The sequence below is a fragment of the Panthera onca genome, chromosome X (genome assembly GCF_046562875.1).
Source record: "Panthera onca isolate mPanOnc1 chromosome X, mPanOnc1 haplotype 2, whole genome shotgun sequence".
Taxonomy (NCBI): domain Eukaryota; kingdom Metazoa; phylum Chordata; class Mammalia; order Carnivora; family Felidae; genus Panthera; species Panthera onca.
Genome location: NC_138357.1, coordinates 95,456,765 through 95,477,736, shown reverse-complemented (window position 1 = coordinate 95,477,736; position 20,972 = coordinate 95,456,765). Strand labels below are relative to the sequence as shown.

General features: G+C 48.1%; 1 long non-coding RNA gene across 4 annotated transcripts in view; it reads left to right on the top strand.

Moving 5' to 3' along the window:
• The window catches only part of LOC145714257 (uncharacterized), a 221,807-nt gene that overhangs the window by 174,437 nt on the left and 26,398 nt on the right, over window positions 1-20,972 (top strand). For 3 of the 4 annotated variants that reach the window (XR_014136816.1, XR_014136818.1, XR_014136819.1), the window contains 2 exons: window positions 13,978-14,084; window positions 15,797-16,560. This is a non-coding gene — a long non-coding RNA (uncharacterized LOC145714257). Of the gene's footprint in view, window positions 1-6,965; window positions 7,056-13,977; window positions 14,085-15,796; window positions 16,561-20,972 lie in introns of those variants that run through there. The other variant, XR_014136817.1, reaches the window with a different exon arrangement.

The window sequence follows — 20,972 nt, the reverse complement described above, 5'->3', positions numbered from 1 at the left end:
CCAGTGCCCCTTCTGCTCACTGTCCTGTCGCAAAGGCAAAACAAGACTTTTTTTCCCTCATCTGATTTATGGAGCAGGGGGAAGAAATGTGTAAATAAGAAACACAGAGAGAGCTACTATTCCTTCCTGGGCTTCGTTGGAGAGATTTCAAGGTTTGTGTTTGGAGATCTTGGGCTTCGCCCGCTGAGTCCACTTGCACCTGGTTGTAGGGCTGACCCATGAATGTTGGGAGGCCAAACTCTGTTTAAATGTTGGTCTAAAGAAAGCCCTTTCTGGGATTTTCAGAGGAGGAATATTACGGGATGAGTAATGGTCTTGAGCGTCCTTATTAGATAAGATGTTTGGATTTGGTCTTAAAACTGGAACAAATCAAAAGGCCGTTTCATTGCTCCTTACGGTTAGATGTGAATTAAAATCATGGATTTTCTGATTCACCCAAGGCCAGACTATCCTTCATTTTAAGCCTTGATGTTTCCGCATTTATCTTGGTTTCTTGGGTTGTTTCTCACACTAAAAAGGACAATGTAACACTTGGGCAGTGCAAAAAAAAAAAAAAAAAAGGTTTCAAGGCATTTCATTACAAAAACTTCAAATTCCCTTCGTTCATCCTAGTTCCCTTCCAGGCCACACACCAGGGACCCTTTACAGTACACCTGGAGTAGGCTTCTTACACAACCCCTTCTAAAATAGCACTAAATGCCAGGGTAGGGCACGGGGTCATGTACTATAGATAATAATGAGGGAGCAGCTACAGGTTAGGAATGGCGATGTGCTCATCCTAGCTGCCCTAATTACTCCAGCCTTTAACATCGGATTGGCAAGTTCTGGAGCACTGGATCATTGGATTCCAAGGATCAGACTTGCTTTCCTATTCTCTCAGACATCACTGGGTCCTGAGGTACAAGTTCTCTTTGCTTCAGGCTAAACCCAGCTGCTCGACTCAGCACGGGATCACTTGGGTAGCAATTGTTGGTCTTTCTGTAATCACAGGAAACAATTTTGCAGATGGGACGGTCTTAGTGCCAAGTATCCTGTCCTATCATCTTCATAAATACGCTCATACTCGTCGGTTCACATGTCCCACGTTGGGCGGTGAGATCTGGCCATTGATAGCATAAGACAGCAACAAAACAACATTTTTGGTCAACTCTAGCATAGAACACTGACTGTCAAATTCTAATGCACCTGTGAACCACCTGGGGCTCTCCTTCAAATGAAGGTTCTGGTTCAGTAAGTCTGGGGAGGGGCTTGAAGACTCTGCACTTCTTTTTTTTTTTTTAAGTTTATTTATTTTGAGAGAGAGCGAGAAAAAGCATGAGTGGGGGAGGGGCAGAGAGCGAGGAAGAGGGAGAGAATCCCAAGCAGGCTCCACACTGGCAGTGCAGAGCCTGACGCGGGGCTTGAACCGGTGAACTGCAAGATCATGACCTGAGCCAAATTACGGCGCTTAACCGACTGAGCCGCCCAGGTGCCCCGAGACTCTGCATTTCTAACAAGCGCTTAGGGGATGCCCCACAGAAAACCAGTCTCCTTTAAGGTTTAAAACCCAAGATTCCAAGTATGTTTTTCATATTTGGTGGAACAAAACCATCTGAAGGTATTTGGGTTCTGATTTAGTCCCACGGCCCCTCCTCTTGAACTCTGAGTTCACCTGCTTCTGACCCTAGAGGACTTGAGTTATTTGGCTTTTAATTCCAAGAGACAGGAACCTTTGGGACCTGCCTATTATTAGTGCTTGATGAATGCTGTTTGTTCTTATTGGAACTGATTATGAGTGTCCTTTGAATGTTAGGTTCTAAATCAGCCTTGCAAACTTAGTGGCACCTAACTAATTTTGGTCCTGGCTCATCTCCATTGTATCTGGCCCCCAAAGCCTTTCATCAGGTCATGCTCCTTCCTTGGCTTCAGATACAGCTGGTATCTGTATATGCCAAAACTTCATTCTGTAATTCACCGGCTTCCTGAATTCAGACAGGCTGTACCGAATTAACCTAAGGTGGAATCATAGCATATCAGGACCATAAGGGACTTCAGAGGCCAGGGCCTGCACTGACCCTTGGAGATCATTCTTGAGCTTCTTTTGGGCTTCCTAAGGTGAGTAGGAGTGCTCCTGCCTCATAAAGTGGCCTATTTGGTAGCTGTGATGTTCCAAGAGAGGGTCCTTAAATATCCTCAGCTACACATTACCTATCCGTAATTTCTGCTGTGGTGCTGCCTTCTAAAACTAACTCCTCATCTATAGTATGGCTCTTCAACCAATTTAAAGCTACTCTCGTGACTCCCTGTTTCTTATCTCCAGGCACAAATGTCCCCTTTCTTCAACTATTTCTTATATACTAAAGGTTCCAGATCCCTCACCTTCCTGGTCATCAGGCTCTGACATGCTCTAGTTTACCAATGTCCTCCTTTGCCTAGCCTTCTCTGATGTGGCCTGTCCAAGCCTGATTCTGAATGTCTACGTTGGCAGCCATGTCTTGCTGTTGATTCGTATTGAATAAAAAAACTTTTCCAGGGGATTTTCAAGGGGAGATGAATTTCCCGAACTGGGGCATTGACCCCTCGAATCCAGTGCAGATGTTTACATTGATCTTTATTGAATTTCATCTTGTTTCTTTCACCCATTCTGTCCATCCATCCAATTGAGATCTTGCGTCCTGATTCTGTCATCTAGTACGTTACGGATTCCTCCCAGCTCTGGTTGCCACAAATTTGCTATATCCAGCCCTTTTCGCTTCATTGTTGGGGATAAAACTTGAAATAGAGGAGTGCAAATGCTGATCCCTGTGCCCTTTACTAAGTCCATTTGCCCGTTCATTTATTCATTCACTTGCTCATCCTTCCAACAAACTTAGGTTAAGGGCTACTGTGCTCTGGGCACTGTGCTTGCTGCTAGAGCCCCTGCAGCAAATAAGACATGGTTTCTATTCTTGAAGGGCTCAGGATCCAGCAGGATGGCCGTCTCCTTCCAAACCCTTATCCGTGATAGCCTACTTGTTATCAGGATACTCACAGCCTGTGGGACCTTTTAGATTCTATCGCCTCCCAGGCCAGCCTCCTATTCCCCGACTACCTGCTTTCCTTATAAAGTAAGGACCAGGTTCCTGGGATTTGGAGAAGGACCCAGACGCCAAGAGTATCCAAGTGCCGCAGGCTCTACAGAGAGAGGTGAAAAGGGAATAGGAGAGAGAGGGAGAGAGAAGTGAAAAGCGGAAGGAAAGCCCAGAGGACGCTGGGAGGGAAGGAAACCCTTTGCCCCGTTGGTTGGTTGGAAGGCCAGTGTGGTTGGCTGGATGTGACTGAATGCACGTGGGAGGTGAACATGCATGGGGCAGGACATGCCTGTGTAACCAGTGTGCAGACAAGCATGGCCTCTGCCGTGGACAAAGCAGCACTTGATTGCTTGACTTGATTCAGGGAGAGTAATCTTCCCCAAAAGCTGGACGCAAACTGACCAGGTCTTATTTCTATTTATTGCTAGGTAATAGATTGTTACCATCACTTCGATTCACAAGTGAGCAATTTCAATGTCCCATCCACGATGTAAAAGTCAAAACTCCAAGCATGGCTTGACATTACATTTTTCCCCTGCGCACCTCAGGCCTCCTATAGGCAGAGAGGCTGGGGAGTGGAACCTCTCCTCTACCCCTGCTCACTGCCTCCATTTGTTGGAGGCCTTTTCGCCGCAGCTACTGTTGGCAGCGGGAGAGGGAGGAGAGGCCAGGAAGCAGACAGCTCCCTCTTGGCGGTGGCATTGCTCTTCCTGGGTCTCCTTTTCAGATGGTCAGGGCTGGGGTCCTAGCTGGTGTCTCTGGCTGGGCATGGGAGATGAAGAAAGCCAGCTCTTTCCCTCCTGAGGGGTTCTCTTGGGCCCTTCAGACGTTGTCACGGCCGGAGACCTCTCTCCAGTTCTTTTGACCTTGGGCTGCTATGTCACCATTAAGAGCGGTGGCCGAGGCCTGCTCCTGAGCTAGAAATCTGGAGAAATCTGGCGGGATCCCCTCCGGCCTCTTTGAGCTGAGATTGCCTTTTGCACTGCTGCTCAGGACCCATATTGGCTCCACGTCAGCTCTCTCTCGTCTGTGGCTATTTCAGGCCTGTGGGTCACAGTTCTCCATCTCTTGTCCCAGCATACTCTGGGAGTCCAGGATCACCCCAAAGTACTAGTCTCTACGGACTTGGCCATGAAAGCCCTTAAGGGCCTTTTTCTCCCCGCTCCATGGCCCCAGGCTGGAGGCAAAACCCAGCCCACAGCCTGCTTTAGCATTCAGGGCCATAGGTGAAGTGCCCAGGGGCTCCCACCTGCAGGGAACATTTTGCAAAGCATCCTGAAGGCCCCTCACCAGGCTTGGGGATAACAACCCCAACCTCTGCCTTAAAAGGAAGAGAAGGTGGCCTTCACTGTGGAGCTACGGCTCTTCACCCATCTCCTCACATACAATCCTGTCTTCCCACACTCTGACCCTTTTTCGAATCTTAAAATAGGAGATGGGGCTTAAGAATTGAGAGCTGCCATTTAAGAAAGCGGTTTGGTGTTACCCGCTAAGTTGAGATGCTCATACCTAGGTATAGACCCAAGAGAAACCTCGACACGTCCAATGGGAGACATGTACAAAACTGTTCAGAGCAGGGGCACCTGGGTGGCTCAGTCACTTGAGCGTCTGACTTTGGCTCAGGTCACGATCTTGCAGTTAGTGAGTTCCAGCCCCACGTCGGGCTCTGTGCTGACAACTCAGAGCCTGGAGCCTGCTTCAGATTCCGTGTCTCCCTCTCTCTCTGCCCCTTCCCCACTCATGCTTGCGCGCTCTCTCTCTCTCAAAAATAAAAATAAAGATAAAATTAAAAAAAAGAAATGTTCATAGCAGCTTTGTTTCCCAAGTAGGACTGCCAGATAAAATATAGGATACCCAGGTCAATTTGAATTTTGGACAATGAATATGTTGGTGATAAGCATGTCTCAAATATTTCATGGGACATACTTATACTAAAAAAATTATCTAAAAGTCAAATTTAACTGGGCGTTCTGTATTTTTCACTTGCTAAATCTGGAAACCCTATACCAAGCCAAATGCCCACCAAAAGGCAAGTGGAAGAATAAATTGTGGTATACACACACAGTGGAAAATCACACAGGAGTCTAAATGAATGACAGTTATGTAGGAGAATTTGGATGAATCTTAGCCATACAAAATCTGAAAATATAAGCTCCGAAAGATTACACGCAGAATGTTCTTTTTTGTTGAAGTTAGAAACAACTAAAATATTTTAATTTTCAGAGAATGTATATAGCCGCAGTAAAGCTATATAAAAAGGGAAGAATTGGGATACTGGATAAATGATTCAAAAGCGTGAGAAACTATGTCAAATGGGGAGTCAAAGGCCTAGGTTAATGGGGGTGGGGAACGATGCATAGGCCATGATCAGGGTCCTGGCTTTTGTTTTGGGTAGCAGCTTTGCTGGTGCTCATGGAACGTGCATGAACTAATGACAAGAGAAAGTCACTCCCCAGTAATTATGAGTAATCTGATGATGGCACTTGATATCTGAAAATTAAATTTAAAATATAGAAAAGAAAAAAAAACAGAGGTAGGGAGAATGGCATCATGAAAACATACCCCTAGTGCTTTTCCACGCAGGAGGGAAGAGTATTGGCAGGGAAGATGCCTCTGCGTCCGAAGAGGAAACAGCTGAAATGGACCTTGAAAAATGGCTAGAAGTTCACCAGATGGAGGAGGAAGGAGGAGCATTCCAGGAACGGTGTGCCGGAGAGCCAAGCATCACAGTAGAGCCTGGCCTGCTCCCAGGACAGCAGTGAAGCTCAGGGTGGTCCCAGCCAGAGGTGGGTGGCAGCGGTGAGAAGAGAAGGTGGAGGTAGGGGTCGCAGGGGACAAAGTAAGGATGTGGAAAAGCTTATGTCCCCTGCCGAGGAGTGTGGAACTTACCCTTGGGCTTCGGGGCAAGGAAGAGCAGAAAGGGTTACACAGGAAGCTGTGATTATGAGCCTTCAGAAAATTCTTGTACTGAAATGGGGAGTCTCTTGACCTCACGTACGCAAACTATTGATAATAAGGCGGTCACATGTGGCGGAGGGTCGAGAGGGCTGGCAAGGCAAAGGCTAAAAAGACAGGGCCTCGTGAGCTTCGTGGCTGCTGAGTAAAAAATGGTCAAGGGAAGGGTTGTAACTATGGTTTAAGATCATAAATACGGGATGACCCACGGCTCTGAGAACAGAGATGGTCAGCGATTTGGTGGAAAGGGGAGTAGCCGAGAAGGTTGGCTAATTCTCCAGAGGCGATCCTACGAAAAAATATAAAACCATTAATGAAGGAATTGGGAGAGAATCCCTCGAGGGCACCTCTGGACTTCTAGCGTCTCGCCTGCATCGGCCACTCCTCCCCTGCCACACCCATGGGATTTGTTCTCTGAATTTATTCTATTCTAGTAGTAAAGCACACAGGCTACCCCGTGTGGGGTAATGTGTCGAGTGTTACAGATACCCAAACGAATAAGCTATAGCTCATGCCCTTATTGAGGCTACAAGCCAAACACAAACCACCTGCAACTAGTTATACTAATGTTTGGAAAGTGCTAGAACAGAGTGACGTACACTCTGGAATCAACAAGAGGGGGCGATCGGTACTGTCCGAAGTGGGGGTGTCAAAAACAGGGTAGCGTTTGAGCTAGAGGTTGACAGGTGAGGTTGGAAGTTGGACAAGCTCAAGATGGAGGTGGGCGGCACGCGAGCAGAGAGGGCGGCACGGGCACGGGCCCGAAGGTGAGGCTGCCACGGTAGGCTGGCGCCAGGTAGGGACAGGCCTTCGAGATCCTGCTAAGGAGTGTGAACTTTGTTCTACATGTCCTGGCTGTTGAGCAGGGCGGTGTCAGGAGCAGATCTGGGTCATTGGAACAAGCCTCCTGGCCACGTGCAGAAGATGGAATGAAGGGGGCCGAGGTTAAGGTCACAGGGACGAGTTCCTGTGAGTCCTGACGAGACTACAGAGGGGCCGTGGGGCCGGACAGCCAGGGGTTCTGGGGCCAGAAGAGGCCTTGGTTGTGAGGTAAGTCATTCCCGTCTCTGCCAGCCGCATGGGTGGACTGTGTGTGAGAGCTATCGGTGTGCGAGGGACTTTGGCCTGCAGGGAGGCTGGAGCCCGGGCCCCGAGAGGCAGTGGATTTGGGAAGGGCCGCAGCGACAGGAAGGGTGTTTCCTCTGCATACCTGCCAAAAGAAACCTGTGATTCAGTAGATGGCATTGTCTGATTACCCAGAAGGCTTTACAGTCTTGACTTATCTTGACTCCTATCTCCTTCCGTAATTCCACACTGCCTCAGAGGCGGGATGGCGGCCGAGGGGCGGGGTCCACCACAGTGCCTTTTCTCGAATGTGAATGATGTCTATACCAGCTGGGAGCCCATCGGGAGCTTCTCTGTAGAAGGTACACACAACGGGAAGGTTGATAAAGAGAAAGAAAAGCATCTTTTTTAAGGACCGCGATTCTCACCCCGAATTGGAGTGATCTTTGTGTAAGAATTGAGTTCTGTTATCAGTCATTGATAATACCAAGTTACCTCCTATTTAGAAAGCACCCACTACATGCTGAGAGCTGGGCTACCTACATTATCTGATTTACTCTGCAGGGCACCTACCTACATGTGGTAAACATCGCTAGCTCCATTTTACAGGTGGGGAAGTAAGGCCGAGAGAGTTCTAACGCGTTGCTCATCGGGTGCAGTCTAGAGATGTTCTCCCTATTTGAAGGGGTGACGGTATTGCTCCTAATCTGACCCACATATCATTCTTTTTGTTAACGATCAGAACACTGGCCCCATTTTTGATGAAAAAGCTGTCTCTTCCTCCCACACGACAAAGTACTTCTTTCCAGCAGTCGTTCCGAGTGCCGTGTTTATTTAGTCGCAAGGTCTTTAAAAACGCAGCCACCGTGGGAATCACGTTAGTGAAGGGCTCGGGCCGCAATGGCATTCAGCCATGCCTGGTATTCTGTTTGCTTCGGATGATACTTAACAGTCCAGCGGTTAGGAGATAGAAAATAATTAGTCCGTCTAGCCGGGAGATTGGGTGATAAAAGGAAACTGGGCTGCTGATTAAATTGTTTATTTAAGCTCAAGTTTAGCTATGTTTTTCGGCATAATGTGCTGTAGGAAGAAGATAGGGATCTGTCCTCATGGAGAGACACCCCCAGAGTGGCCGTCATCCCCACCCTCGCCCACTCCCACCGCTGCCTCGCCTCGGCTCTGCCATGCCTTCCTTTCCTGCCTGGCTCTAGATTGTGAGGGTTTGGTGACTGGGCAGAATGACAGAAGGGCACACAAGGCCCGGAGCCCGAGTCCCTTGGGCTCTGGTCTTGTGTTCTCTGTTTGTCTTGTGCTCCTCCAAGCGTGTCCTACCCCGGCAAGACGTGTTCTTCCTGTTCCCTCCTCCTGGCTCTTCTCTGCATTCTTCTCCCGCTGGCTTATAAAACAGAAATCGGCTTCCTTTCTTCTCTTTTGTCGCTGTTTTCCTTAATTCCTCCTTCTCTGCGTGAGGACTCGTATGATTGATACGTGATGCATAATGTCAATGCTCGGTTTGCCCATAGTTTGAGCATAGGCAAGCCCAACTTTCTAGGAAAGTGCCAGACCAGAAAATTACGGCCCACAGGGCAAGTCCAGCCTGTGCCTGTTTTTGTAAATAAAGTTTTATTGGGCACATCCACGCTACAGCGGCAGAGCTGAGTAGTTGAAGCAGAGACTGTGTGGCCCGCAAAGCCAAAAATATTTACTATCTGGCCCTTTACAGAAAAAGTTTGCCAACCCCTGCACTAGACAAAGATATTGCAAGCTAAATTCTACTTTGGGTCATTCCTGCCCCTAGAGATCCCTGGGCCCAACTTTTGTACCTGCACAATAATGGGAGACCTGTGCTATGTTTGCACTGAACTGACCAGTGGATGAGAATTCGGGAAGCATGCTGTGATTGACTAACCAAAATGTGATATAGTCTCTAAACTTTCATTTTTAAAAAATGTTTGTTTGTTTGTTTGTTTGTTTGTTTGTTTGTTTAGAGAGACAGTGCAAGCAGGGGAGGGGCAGAGAGAGGGGGAGAGAGAATCCCAAGCCGGCTCCACGTGGTCAGCACAGAGCCCAGTGTGGGGCTCGATCTCACGAACCACGAGATCATGACCTGAGCCAAAATCTAGAGTCAGATGTTCAACCAACTGAGCCACCCAGGTGCCCCTCTAAACTTTCATTTTTGATATGCCAAACATTAAGAAACCCCAGATTCAGTTTCCTCTCTCACATTTTTAAAAAGAGTGTAATTTAAAAAAAATTAATGTTCATTTATTTGAGAGAGAGAGTGGGGCAGGGAGGGGCAGAGAGAGGGAGGCACAGAATCCGAAGCGGGCTCCAGGCTCTGAGCTGTCAGCCCAGAGCCCGACGCGGGGCTCGAACCCGTGAACCGTGAGATCATGACCTGAGCCAAAGTCAGACGCTCAACCGACTGAGCCACCCAGGTGCCCTAAGAGACTGTAGTTTTTTTAGAGCGGTTTTAGATTCACGGCAAAATGGAGAGGAAGCTACAGCAATTTCCCAAATACCCCCTGCCCCAACACCTGGACAGCCTCCTCCTTATCAACATCCCCAGCAGAGTGTGCACTTGTTACAACTGATGACCTACGCAGACACATCATTATTACCTGGAGTCCATAGATTACATAGGGTTCACCCTTGCTGTTGGACATTCTATGGGTTTGGACAAATGTACAGTGACATGTATCCGCCATCATAATATTACGCATTTGTTTTCACTGCCCTAAAAATCTTCTGTATTTCACCTGTGCTTCCCTCCCATACCTCCCCAGCTGTCCAGAACCCACTGATTTTTTTCACTGTGGCCAGAGTTCTGCCTTTCCCAGAATGCCCTGTGGTTGAGATCATGCAGTATGTAGCCTTTTCAGATTGACTTCTTTCACTTAGTAACATGCCTCGAAGGTTCCTACGTGTCTTCTCATGGTTTGATAGCTCATTTCTTTTTAGTGCTGAATCATATTCCATCGTCTGCATGGACCATGGTTGATTTATCCATTCACCTACCAAAGACACCTTGGTTGCTTCCAAGCTTTGGCAAGTGTGAAGAACGCTGCTATAAACATCCACGTGCAGGTTTTTGTGTGGACACAAGTCCTTTGCCACTTTTAAGCCTTCGACGTCTCCTCTTCCGCAGGTCAGACCGTTACAGCCATGCCGGCCCCTCCTGCTGGCCGGCCGCTCCTGCTGGCCGGCCTTTGCACCTTGGAGGCTCCCTGGCTGAGATCCAAACAGCCTTGCTCCACTAGAGACATACACATGCTCCAGCTGAAGGGGAGCCAGAATTTGTCACCCCAAACTACGCCTCTTTGGCATAAGGATTACTTTAGGCTAGTTATCTTTAAGGAACAGCAAAGATGGGAAAAACTCTGAAAACTGAGTAGAAGTTACCCTTTTGGAGGAGAAAATTATACATATAAGGGAACTCTCCGTTTGTAAGGGTATCTCCCTCTCTGTACCAGGAAGTGAAGGATGACACGTTTCTAGAAACCCTGTTCAGTGGAGAAGGCAATGACCTGAATCTGCTTAACAACCTTACTCTTGACTAGTGCGCTTTTCTCGATGATAACCTCCCATGACTGGCCTCCCCCTCCCCCAACATCTTTTGTCTTTAGCTGGAGATGGTATTTAAGGGGGTGGCTTGGGCCATTTTGGAGTTACTCAGTTTTCCTGGGTCTCTCCCATGTCTACAGGAGGCATGCATGTTATTAAACATCTACTTGTCTTTCTCCTGTTAGTCTTTCATTACAGGGAGATCTCGACCAAGAACCTAGAAGGGTAGAGGGAAAGTGACTTTTCCTCTCCCTGCAGACATACATCTCACAAGGCACAAGCCTTCAGGACACTAGCCTCATTCAGTGTTATAGCAACTCTGTCCCACAATAAATAAAAGTTTGTTCTCTTAAGAGGTACTCTGAATTAGGGCATTCCCTCTGGTGTTTTCCTTCCCTTCCTTTCTTTGCACTTCACATGTGCTGACATGGGAGCCTCTAGCTTTACATTTTGTTGATGATCTCCTAAACTCAAGGAATTTCACAGAAGACCCATCCAGCCCCCCTTCTGTTTAACTGCTGTGTTTTTACCCCTCTTCATTTCTTTGGTCACAAACGAGTCTTTCTATACGCTTTATTTTTTTTCAATTTCTTTCCTGCGATTATATCTCTTTGTCTTTCTTGTGTATGGGTCTCCTCCCACTCCCTGCGGTACCTAAGAAGAGAGTCTGCAAAGAGCATATTTTTCAGAGAGCTCTTCGTGGGTTACAGTGCTCACATCTATTTACTGAGAGGGACTTTCATTAGGTTCTGTTGGAGTTTTCTGAAATCACCTGGAAGCTGAACTCCTAGAGAAAATGTTTGGGTCCAGATTGTTAATTGAACTGTGTGCAGCCTAAAAATCTTTCTGCAAGTTTCTGGGACTTCTCAGCCTGATTGCTAGAGACAGAGCGGGGGGCTTTGTCACCTGCTGCCACCACCTCAGCAGGTGACTGGTGTGAGTCCAGCAGCATGTTGGATCTGAGGTTCACTACCTGGGAAGACAGATGATAATGTCTCACTCCTACAGATCTACGATAAGGTGGCAAATGAGACAGTGTGTGCCCATAGACCGTGGAGTTCCTCTGAGGATTGAGGCTGAGACCTCGGCTTGTGAGGGTTTTGTGATTGGGAGAATGACCAAAGGGCACACAAGGCCTGGAGCCCGCGCCTTCCTTTCCTGCCTGTGGGGACTCCCGATGTTGGAATCGCATCCCGGCTCTCTTGGCACCTCGTCCAGTGACGGGAGAAAAGAATCTGATACTGTAACATAGATGCTCCCTAGATGCTGGGAGTGAGGGAGCTGAGGCCAGAGGTCAAAGTCACCGTGGCTGGCTTTGTACTCTAGTAGCTGAGCCGGAACTATGTTTCACCGAATTCTTGTCTTTTCCCTCTGTGGTCAGGATTGGCCACAGGAGACGTTCGTGCGAGATTTGGAAGGCGGAAGCGAAGGAGCCGCCATTTTCATGGTCCGACCATCGGAGTCGGGCAGGGGCCGTCGCAGCTCACGCGTGTCACCGTCCGCTCTCTCGCCACGTTGGTGAGGGTGGCGGCCGGGCCCGCAGCCCCTCCAGCGCCCCCACGGCTCCCCACCCAGCTTCTCAGAGCGCCGGGGCTGTGGGTGTGCCGCCGCGCGCTGGAGGGCACCCACCTGGCCTGCATGTTCCCTGCAACGGTGAAGTTGGAGGCTGCGAGAAACTGAGAAGGCTCCCATCGGTCCAGCTGGACTCCGGTTTGTCCTTGCTCTCCCCCACGTCATGTCCATCTCTCCCTCCAGACTGCCTGCCCTGCTGTCTTCAGGCTCCATACAGCCGCCCCACATGCTGCTTAACAGGTCCCCGAACCGTGGAGCATTCTGCCCCATCACAGGTCCCTCACTCCATAGCCTCGGACCTTCTGACCTGCTCCCTGCTTAGAGGCTCTGACTGCATGTTGCAGGGCCTGTGCTGATAAATGGGGAAAACCAAACAGAGAGGTTCCGACCAAGGAAATCCTCAGGGCGTCGAGCCAAGAATTTGCCATCAGAATGCTTGGGCTACCCCTGAACCACATCGTACCCTGTGGAGGGTAGACCCTGACTGTATCACTGTTTGAGCCAGGACGGAGTACAAAACTATGATAGACACTCAATCAATCCTGGGTGCTTGGGCAAGAGATTCCAAGCGAAATCGGATGAGCCCGGGACACAACTAAGTCTTCCCAGAGGCTTCTCCACTCTTTGTGCAGGAAAGGTGGTGGGGAAGTGTCAGCCACACATTTATGGAATCACTCAGTGTATGGTGACACCTTTTGCAGGGGACCTAGGAAGGTGAGGGACACTTTCAAATCACCCTCCCTCTTTCTACTTGTCTGTCCGCAGGATGTCTCCATCCACAAATGGAAGCGTTGGGAGGTTTGGATTGCAGGAAGTCAGGGGGTGGGGCTTCACCGCTAGTTGGTTGGTAATTAAACAGGACCATATCAGGGACTAGTTGTTAGTTAATGGAGAACCAAGGGATCCCCTAGATCCCCCAGAGGCGGCTATTGAGATTGCAGCCCAGCAGAGCAGGCTGATGAGGTGGCTGGGGCGCTGGCTATCATGTTCTGTGACTCTCTATGGCACTCAGGGTCCGCAGAGACACCCTTCATGTTTCCATTTCAGCTCCACTGACGCCCACGGTGCACTTTGCCTCTGCCAGGCCTGCTCCTACCTCAGGACATTTGTACCCACTGTCCCCTCTACCTGGGTCCCTCTACCCTCAGAGCCCTTCCTGGAAGGGATCACTCCTTCACCCCTTCTCATCTTTGCTCACAAGTCACTTCATCTCTGTGAGGCCTGGCCTGACCACCCCACTATAAAACCGCAGGCCTCCCTCATTCTCCACCCCTCTCCGGGATGTATTCTTGCTCTGGTATGTATCACCTACTCGCATGTGGCTGAACTTACTAATCAGGGTGGAAGCTTCAGGACAGGGACGTGCCCTGTTTGGACAGTGGCATATCCCAAATGGTGGCTCACCGTGGGCACTCATTACAGTGTTCATCTGGCCTCACTCCACAGGGTGCTGTCAGCCTTGGATTGGCACCAACACCTCCCTAAACACAACTCCAGGGACACCGGTGGGAATAGCCACCCCCCCCCCCCCCACCGGGGACGTGCAGTTCAGCGGTATGGAGCCCAGTATTTGTCGAAAGGAGGCCACTGGTGGCTTCCTCTCCCTGTTAACCTTCCCCACCCACTGGCCTCTCTCAAATCTTTCCAGTGGCTTCGAATTCTGCAGCTCTGTTTCAACCTTCCCCGTGTCAGGATGGGGCAGCTGGCATGAAGAAGCGGGCTGATTTTGTTTGTTCATGGTTTATGTTCCAACTTTGACATCTTATTTCAGAGCGATGTGAGAAAGGCACTTGATAAGCTGCCTGCAGCAGCTTCTCCTAAGGGGTCTGCCAAAAACTGCGTGGGATTTCAGGGTCTGGTTTTCTTCGCCTTCTTCAGGTAAGCTTGTTTATAAGGAGGAAACATTTGTGCCACTCAGCAGGTTTGAGAGACCCAGTGGGAATGGCTGTTTATTTGTCTTTTGATCACAAAGCCTGGGGTTTGGCTCCAAGGCTGAAAGATCTTGAGGCCTCTTTATCTCCTCCCCTGGAGACTTGAATCTCTCCTCTGACATTCCTTGGGCCCCGGAGTGGCTGGGGACCGCGGGAGGGGCTGTTGCAGGTGGACAAAGATTCCCCAGCTGGCCTCCTCCCCGTAGCTGTCCTCAGTCTGACCTCCCACCAGGGACTGTGATTCCTTCAGAGACTGGCTGCAGGGCCTAACCTCTCCCTCCCCTTTTGTCTTACAAACAACCACAAGGAAGGGAAAAGAAAGCTGCCCACCCTGCAAAAACAAAAACAAAACAAAACAAAAACAGTAAACATTAATTTTGGGGAGCGCGCCTTTTGTGTATTATGCCACGTCTTGTCACTTGCCTTTATGGAATCTGGGGACCCAAGCGAGGGGAAGGGTAGCAGTGTGCAATTCACTCATCATATACGTGACCTAGAACTCCACAGGGGGTTGGCGGCCTGTCCTTAAAGGTCGACCCAACCAGGCCCGGGTTGTGTGATCCCCCAGGTTTCAGGGCGCCCCACAGACCGGTGCAGCGTGAGCTACCCCTGACTGGCCTGAAACCCCAATGAGCAGACGGAGTTTTGGTGTGTTTTTTTGTTTTTTAATTTTCCTTTTGTTTTTATTTTTGCAATGGAGAGAAAGCACGAGCTGGGGAGGGGCAGAGAGAGAGGGAGACAGGAACCGCAGTGGGCTCGGCGCTGACAGCACAGGGCCCGATGCGGGGCTCGAACTCACGAGTGATGAGATCATGACCTGAGCTGAAGTCAGATGGAGCCACCTAGGCACTGAGAGGGAGGTGCGGGGCGGGGAGAGTTTTCTTTGAATCAGGATGCAGCACCACACAGCATTCCCCACAGGGGCACGTATCGAGAAAATGAAATTCAAATCACCCCTCTGGTACGCTTTCCATTCCCTTTCCTGATAACGCGCAGAGAAGCCGATTCTGTAGGTGAGCAGGCAGGTGTACCGAGGGCCACCGGGGCCTTTCTCCTGTCCCCAGGTGCTTCCGGTGGGCGTGACAGCCAGCAGCCTTGGCTGAGGACACAGCACCTCCAGGATCTTGCTCCTTGCCTCGAGGCTTGCTTCTCTAAGGAGCCGAATGACGTTTTGGGGTCCCTGGCCGTACCCACATCCCACCCCCTCACTTGGCACAAGGCTGAGCGAACACCTGGGTGTCTGGCGACCTCGAGATGGTGAACCGATTTTGAACTTGCTTTCTCAAGTCATCCTACTTCACAGTAGACGGCCTCACGTCTTTCTTTGAAAAAAATAAATAAAAATCAGCGAAACGTTCTTAGCTTGGTGCAGTGATTTTACTCATGCAGAAAAATGTAAAGGTAAAGAGGAAACTACGAGAGCAAACCTTTGTGCTCCCCGGGTCTCCTGGGAAAGCAGGGCAGGCAGGGCTCGTGCGCACGAGGCAAGAGCTGCTTTTGCAGAAATGGAAACGCTCCCCCGTCTTTGCTTCCTCATGAAGCTGCTTCATTATATTTTCAGGCGAGCGAGTCATGGGTTCCTGGTGCGCTGTGCTGTCTTTTTCAATTAATGCTTTTCACAGAAGTTCAGGTTTTAAACATCTCCCCCTCTCTTCCCAGGTCGGTTACATTTCCCAGAATGGTTCCCAGCGCTGGAGATAATTCCTTTTCGGAGAACCTACATTTCTCACCTGCTGATTGCAATTAGCCACTGCCAGCTGGGGCCTGGTGTGCAGCTGAAAAGCTAACAAGAAGTGGAGACCACGCGGAACCCAGACAGGGCAGAGGATGTGAATAAATACGGAATGGTGCCCGTGTTTATGAGTCGCTCCGCTGAATTCCAGGTTTCCCCGACCCTCTGGATGGCCCTCCCTCTTCCGGCTCTGTGCTCCCCGCCCCTCCCCTACCAATTTTTTTTTTTTTTTTTTTTTTTTTTGTCTCTGGGTCTGTAGCCTACGTTTAACATCACAGTCACGAATTTACCACTAAGTACATTTTGTTAGGCAATAAACAGCCTCGGAAGAAAAATGAAATCGGACTAGGGCTTCTGTTCCAATCATGTTTGTGAGCTGTGCTGGAATCAGGCAGGCCCTGCACGCAGGTCTTAGAGCTAACCTTGAATATGAGGACTGGCAGGGCCTGGAGAGGCCTTCAGGATCACCTCATCTGAACCCCTCATTTTATGCATGACAACATGAAGTCCCAGAGGGAGAGCATGACTTTTCCAAAGTCTTAGAGGAAGTCACGGGGCTGGATGAAGTCCATGTCTCCTGATGGCCAGCTCAGGACTCTAACCACTGAACTGTCTTGGCTTTGATCTTCGTGGACAGCCAACTTCTAGAGTTTGTGAGGAAAGCATCAAGGACGTTGCCAAGAGTTGGAAGGTAAGTCTCTGTTGGGCAGTGTGGTCTCCAACCCAAGGACACACTTGTTTCTTTCCTCGTGGGCCGGGCCTGGCCCCAGTACCAAGGTTATGCCCCTGGCCAGTGTCATCCAGGGTGGTACCCACGTTCCCATGGCTCACCTGATGCCCTGCCTGGTCCCTAAGGAGAGAGTGCTCGGCCTTTGTGGCTGTTTTGGGTTTGTACCGCAGGCAACCCAGACAACAGACCATCAACCAGCGGGAGATTAGCCGCTGTCTCTGCTAGCTTCACAGTGTAAATGGAGGAGGCTGGCCTGGTGCAGCTGTATATCTGCTTGGTGGGAGCAAGCCAAGTCCTTCCCGGCCCTCCCCCGCTACTTCCACTCAGGGGGTCAGGCATTCTTGCCCAACTCACTTTCCGCTGTGAGAGGCTGCCTTGTGGGGTTTAGGGCCAGACAGTGAATAGGCTTCCAGGCAGCAGGCAGTAACCAAAAATGCCCGGACTGTGGACTCGAACCCCAGCTCTGGTCTACGGTGGGCACGTCTCCCAGCCTGTTTCATCATCTGAAACTTGGAGAGTCATAACGCGTGGCTCATTGGGCTGGCTGAGAGGATGAGGGAAGGTAATGCAGGTGGAAGTAGCTTCTCCAGAAGCGTTCACTTTCCTTTGCTCTAGCGCTGTCTCTAGTTTACAGAGGAGGAAAACTGAAGTCAAGGAAGGTAAAGTCCCTTCCGTTGCCTCCAGCCACCTACTCTGTCTCCTGTGAGGCACTCGGGGAAGAAACCACGACTTTTACTAACACAAAGTCCATTCCCCGAAGAGAAGTGATTCTCTGTGCTGGTAAATGTTCAACGACTAGCTGGAGAGAACGGGAAGGGGGAGGGAGGAAGTCCTGACTTGCAGGGTGGTTGATTTTTATTTGGAGATAATCGCAGATTCACATGCAGTTGTAAGAAATAATGTAGAAAGATCCCCTGCACCTTTTATCCACTTCCCCCCAACGATAACATCTCGAAAAACTGCCGGACAATATTGCAACCAGGATATTGACATGATATAATCCACCAGTCTTTGTATTTCGCCAGTCTGACTTGCGCTCATTTGCCTGTGTGTGTACTTAGACCTGCTCAGTTTCACCGCACGTGTGGGTGTGTGTATGCATCACTCAGTCAAGACACAGGGCCGCGCTGCCCCCACGGGGTCCCTCTGTTGCCCTCTTTACTCCCTCCTGCTCTACCGCCATCCTTAGCCCCTGACAGCCTCGAGTCCGTCCCCCATTTCTAAAGTTTTGTCATTTCCCAATATTGTATAAATGGAATCCAATGGTATGTAGCCTTTGAGATTGGCTTTTTTCCCCCACTTGACACAATTCTATCAAATTTGATCCAAGTTTTTACATATATCGGTAGTTCATTCTGTTTTACTGCTGAGCAATATTGTATGGTATGCATGTGTGACAGTTTGGTTCGACGAGTCACCTGTTAAGGGACGTCTAGGCCGTTCACCCGTTTTGGCCTTTACGTAGAAAGCTACTATATCCATATTCAGGCACCGGTTTTTGTGTGAACATCACTTTTCCATTTCTTTGGAAATTCTGCACTCTGCCCAAGAGTGCGATTGCTGGCTTGTATGGTAGTTGCATGTTTACTTTTATAAGAAACCGCCAAATCATTTTCCAGAGTAACCGTACCATTTTATATTCTCCGCAGCAATATGTGACTGATTCATTCTCACTGCATCCTGGCCACTGTTTGGTGTTGTCACTATTCTTCATATTAGTCATTCTGCTAGATGTGTCATCATATCTCATTGTGGTTGTTTGTTTGCATTTTCCTAATGGCTAAGGAAGCGGAACATAGACTCACGTGCCTCTTTTCCGTCTGCGTATCCTCTGTAGTGAAATATCTTTGTGTCTTTTTTTTAATTAAATATAATTTATTGTCAAACTGGTTCCCATACAACACTCAGTGCTCATCCCAACAGGTGCCCTCCTCAATGCCCATCACCCGCTTTCCCCTCTCCCCCATCAACCCTCAGTTTGTTCTCAGTATTTAAGAGTCTCTTATAGTTTTCCTCCCTCCCTCTCTGTAACTTTTTTCCCCTTCCTTTACCCCATGGTCTTCTGTTAACTTTCTCAAGATCCACATATGAGTTTTGCTCCTTTTCTAATTGGGACTGTTAGGTTTTGTTACTGTTGAGTTTTGCAAGTTCCTTGTATATTCCACATACTAGTTCTTTGACTATGATACATGGTTTGCAAATATCTCTCCCCAGTATGTACCTTGTCTTTTCATCCTGGTAACAGGCTGTTTTTCAGAGCAAACATTTTTAATTTTGATGAGGTACAATTTGTTAATTTTCTCTTTTACTGATTCTGCATTTAGTGTCAAGCCTAAAATCTCTTTTCCTAGCCCTAGATCACAAAGATTTTTCTTCTTTTTTCCTCCTAAATTTCTCAAAGTTTTATGTTTTACAGTTGATTCATGATCCATTTTGAGTTAATTTTTATATAAATTGTAAGGTCTGGGTTAAGGTTCTTTTTTTTCCCCCCTATGGATGTCTAATTGCTCTGGCACTGTTTGTTGGAAAGGCCATTTTTCTCCATTGAATTACCTTTGGACCTTTGTCAAAAATTAGCTGGGCATATTTATGTAGGACTATTTCTGGGCTCTCTATTCTGTTCCATTAACCAATATGTCTACTTATCCACCAATACCACTGCCTTGATTACTATAGCTAAATAAAAACTTTAATATTCAGTAGAATGATTCCTCCCTCTATCGTTCTTTTTCTAGATTCTTTGCCTATTCAAAGGCTTATGCTTTTCCACATACATTTTGGAATATAATTGTCTGTGTCCACAAAAACCTTGCTGGGATTTTAATAGGAATTGCATTAAACATGTATATCAAATTGGAGAGAATTGATGCTTTTACTACGTTGAGTCTTCAAATCCATTTTTTGGAATGTCTCTCCATTTATTAGAGGTCTTCTTTGACTTCTTTTACCAGTTTTGATTTTTTTAAATGTTTATTTATTTTTGAAGGGGGGAGGAGAGAGAGGGAGAGAGAGAGAGAGAGAGCAAGCCTGAGTGGGGGAGGGATGGAGAGAGAGGGAGACACAGAATCCGAAGCAGGCTCCAGGCTCTGAGCTGTCCCCACAGTGCCTGACGTGGGGCTCCAACTCATGGACCATGAGATCATGACCTGAGCCGAAGTTGGACACTTAACCAACTGAGCCACCCAGGTGCCCCTCTTTTACCAGTGTTTTATAATTTTCAGCATACAAACCTTGTGCATGTTTTGTGAAGTGTATACCAAAATATTTCACTTTCTCTGATGTGAAGGTAAATTGTATTGTGCCTTTTTGAAATTTTCCACATGCTCATGATTAGTATATAAAATGCGATTGATTTTGGTGAGTTGATCTTATATTCCCTAATCTTGCTGAACTCACTTATTGGTTCCAGGAATGTTTTTTTTCTTTTTTCTTAGATTCCTTGGGATTTTTTACATAGACAATCTGAAAGTGGGGACAATTTTATTTCTTTGTTTCTTCTCTTTGTGTCCTTTATTTCTTTTTCTTGCCCAGGGCACTGGCTAGAACTTCCTGTACTCTGGTAAAAATGAGGAGTGTGAGTGACTATCCTCACTTGGTTCCTGATCTTGGGGGAGTGCATCCATTTGCCCACCATTTAAGTACGATGCTGGCTGTGGTTTCTGTATTTTTTTTCTTAAGTTTCTTTATTTATTTTGAGGGGGTGGGGAGAGGGGCACAGTGAGAAGGAATCCCAAGCAGGTTCTGAGCTGGTGGTGCGGTGCCTGATGCAGGGTTCGAACCCAAGAGTTGCTTAACTGACTGAGCCACCCAAGCGCCCCTGGCTGCGGCTTCTCGGAAGGGCTCTTTATGAGGCTGAGGTAGTTCCTTCTATTTCTTATTTGCTGAGAGTTTTTATCACGAAGAGTGTTGCATTTTCAAATGTTTTTTTTTTTTCTGTTTCCGTTGATATGATCATATGATTTTTCTTATTTAACTTGTTAATACGCTGGTTTACATTGAGTAAGTTTTGAATTTGGAACCACCTTTGCATTCTTGGAATAAATCCTACTTCATCGTGGTATAGAATTTTTTGTATACATTGTTGGATGGTGTTTGGTGATGTTTTGTTGAGGACTTTTGTTTTTAAGTTCCTGAGACATCGTAGATACGTAGTTATCTTTTTCTCTTGTACAGTCTTTTCCTGGTTTTGGTATCAATATAATACATGCCTCCCAAAATGAGTTGACATGTGTTACTTCCTCTTCTATTTTCTGGAAGGTATGGGGTAAAATTTGGTGTTAATCTTCTTTTAAGTTTTCGTAAAATTCTCCAGTGAATCCACCTGGACCAGTGAACTTCTTTTTGAGTTTAAGTTATAAATTCTATGTGTTTAA